Source organism: Ruditapes philippinarum, unplaced genomic scaffold, assembly GCF_026571515.1.
Source record: "Ruditapes philippinarum isolate M1 unplaced genomic scaffold, ASM2657151v2 ctg1069_1_1_1_1, whole genome shotgun sequence".
NCBI classification, from domain to species: Eukaryota; Metazoa; Mollusca; class Bivalvia; order Venerida; family Veneridae; genus Ruditapes; species Ruditapes philippinarum.
Window position 1 is genome coordinate 28,312 of NW_026851644.1, and position 8,242 is coordinate 36,553.

Below are 8,242 nucleotides of genomic sequence, written 5' to 3' on the forward strand. Positions count from 1 at the left end.
AACTGAGGTATGTTTGTTAATATATATGTTCATTGTTTTTACCGCGTCAACATGAGTCATTGAAATTATTGGTAATGTCGTGTATTTAGTATTTTACTCAATCAATGTATTTGTATTTATCATACTTGTCATATAGTTTACTCGATAATGTTCAATTCATGTTTTACTATAAATGTTATTGTTTTATCATGCTGTCAATTCCATTAAAAGGGTTTTTACTCATAATCATAATTTCATCATAATTTACTCATAATGTCATTGTATTTGTCTCATAATGTCATTGTATTTTACTCATTATCATAACATCATCATATTTTACTTATTATGTCATTGTATTTTACTCATAATGTCATTGTATATAGGATGCCATTGCATTAAGTTCATAATATTCATTGTATTTTGACCCATGTCATTGCATTATTAAATATGTTTCTCTTTTCTTTTGTCACATTCTGACATATAAACCCATTCTCAATGACAAAAAAAACCCCTACTTTTTTCCTAAAACGGTGCTAAGAAATGCCAAATAGCTAAAACATCATTACCTGGGTGATTTTCTTGTCGTTATATTTACCTAATTCCATGACACAAAAAGTCCAAATTGGGCATGTCTGGATACATATGCAAAGGGTGAGAGAGAAAAAACATGTCTATGCATATAAGTTGATTGCTTCATTGTATTGTACTTTGCTGGTATTTTTGCTGCTGTTTAACTTTAATTTTGATAATGATGGCATTATTCTCAACTTGACACATGTATATTTGTATAATGGTACTTTCTTCAAGGTCTGATATTAACTTCTTCATTTAGCTTTCTGATGTAAAATTATTTGGTGCCTCCATGCTTTTTATATTTTTTTGTCTTATATTTTTAGATAATTTTGTAAAAACATCTGCTTTTGTAACAAATATTTTTGTGTATTTTATTTGTCATGGAAGACTGTTTCAGAAACAGCATTGTAATGATTTCAGGTCAATTAAGCACACAGTATTAGTGTTACAAGTAACTATGCCATCTGTCCATACTTTTGTTTGACTCGCTTTATGCCAACTGTGTCCACACTTCTCCAAGTTACTTCATGCCAAATGTGTTCACACTTCTTCACCACACTTTATGCCATCTGTGTCCACACTACTCCAACTCACTTTATGACATCTGTATCCACACTACTCCAACTCACTTCATTCCATCTGTGTCCACACTTCTCCAACTCACTTTATGCCATCTGTGTCCACACTACTCCAACTCACTTTATGACATCTGTGTCAACACTACTCCAACTCTATGACATCTGTATCCACACTTCTCCAACTCACTTCATGCCATCTGTGTCCACACTACTCTAACTCACTTCATGCCAACTGTGTCCACACAACTCCAACTCACTTCATGCCATCTGTGTCCACACTACTCTAACTCACTTTATGCCATCTGTGTCCACACCTCTAACTCACTTCATGCCAACTGTGTCCACATTACTCCAACTAAGTTCATGCCATCTGTGTCCACACTTCTTCACCACACTTTTTCCATTTGTCCACACTTACTCAGCCATTCATTCCACTATTTAGTTGGACCAGATTGTATACATATTTGTTCGACTGTTTAAATTTTGCCTTTTGACACTGAAATGCATTAATCTACAAATGGATTATTCCAGTTTACTAATTTACTAATAGAATCTTCTGAATCAAATTTTGGGCAAGTGTTTACAAAGAGGATATTGAATGAGTAGGTTTAATACTAAATTTATTGAACGAGTTGAATAAAATCCTATTATGCGAGCCTCTGGCGAGCATAATATTGTTTTATTCAACGAGTTCAATTTAAGTATTGAATCTACATGAGTATAATATTCTATTTATCACATATATAATATAAGAATGGTAAACTGTTAACAAGAGAGTCATTTTTATTTGACACGCCTATAGTGTAACGCTAACATTAGCTCGCTTTAATGCTATATTTATAGCGCAAATGACGTCACGTCAAAGTATTATTACACTAGTGTAATATCGTTTAGTGTAATATCATTTTTTATACGCCCGTTTGAAAAACGGGACGTATTATGGGAACGCCCCTGGCGGGCGGCGGGCGGTCGGGCGGCGGGCGGGCAGCGTCCAATTTTGTCCGGAGCATATCTCCTACATGTATGGAGGGATTTTAATGAAACTTCATATAAATGTTCACCACTATGAGGAGCAGTGTCGCGCACATGAACCAGGTCTCTAGGTCAAGGTCAAGGTCACACTTAGAGCTCATTGAAAAAAATGCTTGTCCGGAGCAAAACTTCCACATGTATAGAGGGATTTCAATATTACTTGGCACAAATGTTCACCATTGTGAGGCGGAGTGTCGCGTGCAAGATTCAGGTCCTTGCGGCCAAGGTCAAGGTCACACATAGAGGTCAAAGTTCAGATAAAAATATGAAGATGTGTATATGGACCCATTTAGTCATCATTAATTGAGGGATTGTAACACAAATGGTCATTATCAAGACTATGGCTGTGATACATATAATTTAGGTCAATATATACAAGGTCAAGGTCACTAAAGATGATGAAATATCCAGATTTTGTAAATAGAATTTAATCAAAGGGAGACAACAAAGTTATTACTTTGTTCATAAATGACTTACACAATTACTCCCCTTGATCTAAAAATAGAATTTAATCAAAGGCATGAAATAATCCTCTTTCTTGGACTTGAGTATGTTGTAAAGAATGTAACATTTATTTACACATGTTTCATTCATTGGTCAAGATTCTTAACTGTGATATAACTATGGTGTTCTGTAGACTTGGTATTTGTTCATAAAGATCATACAGTAATTACCTTATCAAATGTAAATACTTTTCTCATAGAAATTTAATTATATTTTAATTTTCAAGTAAATATCAGTTCAGCTCATTCAAAGATTAAGAATTGTAATGAAAATGTATTTCCCTAGAAATTAAAATCTTAAATCAGAATTTTTTAGTTATTAAATTACATGTACTTTTTATACGCCCGTTTAAAAAAAAGATAAAAATATGAAGATGTGTATAGGGACGATTTAATCATCATTTATTGAGGGATTGTAACACAAATGGTCATTATAATGACTACGGCTGTGACACATGTACTTTTAGGTCAATATATGCAAGGTCAAGGTCACTAAAGATGGTGAAATATCCAGATTTTGTCTGGAGCATATCTCATACATGTTTGGAAGAAATTTTTATAATACTTTATGGAAATGTTCACCACCATGATATGTATTGCTCCATGCATGATCCAGGTCTCCAGGTCAAAGGTCAAGGTCACACTTAGAGCTCATTGAAAAACGCTTGTCCGGAGCAAAAACTTCTACATTCATAGGGGTTTTCAATATAACTTGGCACAAATGTTCACCATTGTGAGGCTGAGTGTCGCATGCAAAATTCAGATCCTGCGACCAAAGTCAAGGTTACACTTAGAGGTCAAAGTTCAGATAAAAATTTAAAGATGGTTATAGGGACCATTGAGTCATCATTTATTGATGGATTGTAGCACAAATGGTAACTATCATGACTACAGGTGTTACACATTTAATTTAGGTTAATATTTGCAAGGTCAAGGTCACTGGAGATGATTAAATATCCAGATGTTGTCCGGAGCATATTTTCTACATGCATGGAGGAATTTTAATGTTACTTTTATAGAATTGTTCACCACCATGAGACGTAGTGCCCTGCACATAAACCAAGTCTCTAGGTCAAAGGTGAAGGTCACAGTTAGAGCTCATAGAAAAACACTTGTCTGGAGCAAAACTTCTACATGCATAGAGGGATTTCAATATAATTTGGCACAAATGTTCATCATTGTGAGGCTGAGTGCCGTGCATAAAATTCAGGTCCCTGCAACCAAGGTCAAGGTCACACATTCTGTGCATATCTTCCCTATTGATTTGTTTTAAGTTTCATTTAACAACACAGTGCAAAGAATAAAAACTTGCTTGCTAGATAACACTTATCCATAATGCCCCCATCTCCATCTAAAGCTTTTTCGTAAACGGGCGTATTTTGTGACTATGGCACCCTTGTTATAAATGGCTTTATTGCACTCCTGCAACACGGTTAATGTGATAAACTAATTTAACAGGGTATGGGTTTAACACTCTTATTATGGGCAGCAGTTGTTTAGCCGGTTAAATGTTTGCCTCGCAACCTAGTGATTGTGGATTTCTGCTCTTCCTGTGTCAACACCATGCTTCCTCATATGACACCAGTACTGTTTAGTTACACAAATCAGACTTGAAATTGGTTGGAATAAGGTTCAAGCTTTCTTTATAACCTAGCTAAAATAAATGTTTCAGTTAAATTACATCCTTGTAAGATAATAGGTTTGTTCTATCATTGTAGTAACAGTATTTTTACTTCTGTCCCTCATCTACCCCGTCAATGCTGTAGTTTATACTAACAAACTGCATAGGAATATTCATTATTCGTGATTGTTACATACCATTTAAAGCTTCTTTTATTTTTTAGCTCGACTATTCGATAAGAATAAGTAGAGCTATTGTTGTCACCCGAGCGTCGGCGTTGGTGTCTGCGTCGGCGTAACCACTTATGTTAAAGTTTTTGTAATAGTTCAAATATTTTCAAAGTCCATTGACATATGGCTTTGAAACTTGGCACACTTGTTCACCATCATGACCCCAACCTGTAGACAGGAGGAGGTAACTGTATCAAGCATTTTGACAGAATTATGCCCCTTTTTCGACTTAGAATTTACGTTAAAGTTTTTGTAATAGTTCAAATATTTTCAAAGTCCATTGACATATGGCTTTGAAACTTTGCACACTTGTTCACCATCATGACCCCAACCTGTAGACAGGAGGAGGTAACTGTATCAAGAATTTTGACAGAATTATGCCCCTTTTTCGACTTAGAATTTACGTTAAAGTTTTTGTAATAGTTCAAATATTTTCAAAGTCCATTGACATATGGCTTTGAAACTTTGCACACTTGTTCACCATCATTACCCCGACCTGTAAACAGGAGGAGGTAATTGTATCAAGCATTTTTTTTTACTATCAAGCACTAAGAATAGTCGAGCGTTGCTGTCCTACCGACAGCTCTTGTTTAAAAATATTCTTTCAAAGAGGTTGCTGTAAAATTTCAAAAACCAACAGTCATATTTTCTTTGTGTTTACTCAGTTTGTTCACATATGACAGTCTTTCAAATAGATAGAACCTGTTACCCTGCAGAAGAAAACAGATAAAGTCCCATCTTGATTTGTTTTAGTGTATTTGAGATTCAAATCAAGCTTCTGTTGTGATATACATGTACACATATTGTGTACAGTCATTTGTAATAGTTTCTCAAATTTTGTATTATTTTATAAAGTTACAGTAGATTTTGATAATCTTTTTGCTATCTTTTTTTCCTTTTTCCATGGTCATTTTTTTACTATTTTGTCTTCTCTTTCCACAATCATGGTTTTATTAAATCAAAGTAAATTTGTCTGAGTAATTTTAGAGAGAATTATTTGTATGAAATTGTATTCATAATACAACATTTATGTTTACTACATGTGTTTTTTTTTAAACTGTAATAGATCGTTTTAAAGCTAGTAGAGAAATTGATTTTTTTATTGTTTCAACAATTACATTATTTGAGACTGTCAGCTTTTCTTGGGAGGAGGGGGGAGTTAAAAATAAGTTCTGACTGAACAGCAAACAGTGCAGACCATACTGATGTGCTTTATGATCAGGGTCTGCACTCGTCATATAGGTATATTTTTGTAGCAGCAAGCAGACTACGGGTTAAATCATTTGTAGACAATTATCATATAGGCAGCCATTTTTTGTGACGATAGCTTATGAGCAAATAGGTAGTCATTGGAATAAATTTCATGAAAACTAAAAAAAAATCACTCAAATTATTTTGTGATTGATGACCTTATGTGCAAGTTGTTTCCGTGGTTACAATGTTTACACTTTTGAACATTCCAGTTAGATCAGTTAATATGGCAGGTAAATACATTGTGTTTTTATGCCAGTATATTAGTGCTATGTAAACAGTGTATAGTGCTGGAGATTTTAAAGATATACATGTACTATGCTCATCCTTGAGTAAAATATTTTAATCACAGAAATTTATTGAAATACATGTATGAAATTCTTACTGAATATGTACAATTTGAATAAAAGAATGAGTAAACTATGCATGGGAAGCTGCATTCCCTATAACAGGTCAAGCAAAGTTGGTACTATTTAAAAAAAAAAAAACCTGCCATTTTTTTTAAATAACAATATATTCATATTCATCTTTTCCACTTATAGTGTGTTGAGATTTAAACACAACATATCTAGTTTGTGTGAAGTCAAAACATGTTTATTATATGTTTACATAGAGACTGTGTAGCAGTAATCAATATTTTTTAATATCAAATTTGAGCATAGTATATCTTTAACAAAGTAAACAGCATTATTGCCAGATTCAGTTTTCTTTCCAACCATTTAGATTATTATAGTGGTTTCTTGTTTGATGCCAGATTAAAGCAGATTTTTAAATCGAAATGCTCACCCATATAATTGTTTTGTGAGAAGCACCTGGCTAAAAAAATTTTATTTTATTATTTCTGGTTTTTAAAATTTGGATCAGAACATTTTTTGATAATTATTGACATGTACCATACTGGTAAGACAACATGGTTATGCTTTATTTTCAAGGGCAGGCTTTTATTATTACATTGTAAAGCATACAGATGACTAAACAAGGGAGACAATCTGTTTTATGTTGTGTTTATGTAAAATCTAAAGTTGCCTTATTTGTTGTTTATGCACAAGTCAATTGTAGTCTAGGCCCTCCGACCAACGGGGAATGGAGTGTACTCTAACTTATGGGTTTTCAAACCCAGTCCGGGACCATCAGTTGGTAAATTTTCCACCAAATACCCCTGCAATGCAAGTTAGAAATTCTGGCTATTTTGGTGCCTAAACAAAACTACACATTGCCCTGGTAGTGCAGGGACATATTGAAATGAATCCTCAGCTTATTTTCCCCACCCTTCCCTAGGGGTGAGGGGGTCAGATCGTGTAACAATTGATTAGTGCATGTTTAAATGCTAAAATCATTACTGCGTGTAGTTTAGTCATAGCCATTATTTTTGTAGCTTCAGAAATGTCATTTTCATGGTTTATAAATTTGTCTTCTTGTTTTTTTGGTTTTTACTGTGAAGACTTTTTAAGTCTACACAGGTGATTATTAGAAATGTTTTTTTAAATCTTTGCAATAAAGTTTATGAAATATTTGAGATGTATATTTTGATTATTTTATCTGTGTATGTCTAGTGATGGCACTGGCATTAAGTAATGTTTGAAAGTCCCACCTGATATTTTTCTTTGATGTCTGGCATTAGGTCCGATGTTCATTTGTTTCTCGTTCTCGCTGCTGATTTAGAAATCATGTGAGACTAAAAGCAACTTTGCGTAGAAATAGTTAATTATGGTTAGTTATCCTAGAAAGACAGTTAGGTAGAATGACCGGCGGGATATGGCCAAAAATATGTTAAAATTGACATAAAAACAAGCAAACCCTCTCCAATCACTTACTACAATGCCACAATCTATGTCACGTGATCAGATGTTGTGATCAGATGTTGCCTTACGTTTTGCAATGATACAGTCTACATCATTCACAACCATTAATATGCAGAATATTTTATTTGTTCCTTAAGAGAAATTAAGACATTGTATAGAATGTATTTATGAAAAAGACAAAGAGTGTTTCTGATAGGACACGGCCATTATCATGCACATGTTTAATTACAATAAAAACCATATATATACTGTACAAAACAAGATTTTTTACCAATAATTAATTACTAGAATATGATCCAATCTTATTTTAATATGAAAGCTGTTTTTACAAAATGTAGATCTTACTAGTAAGGCCCCTGGCATCAAAATTGGCCATATTGTGGCCACTTCACTTAGTTTACATAGACTTGTATAGGAAAACATAAACAGCAGTGTTATGTCATAGAGCTTAGATAATTGGCAGGAAGTATTGCATTGTTGACCTCTACAAATGTTATATAAATCGTGCTGTTATGGTAAAAAATTGCTCTGCGGCAATGTGTCCCAATTACCTACTTCTGCATTGAAAAATTATGTCCTCCTCTAGCAATGGATATCGGGAAAGCAATCAATGGTCACCGTGACCTTGTTTTCCTGTTCTGATACATTGTAGTTTTGAATGCAATCAAAGAAG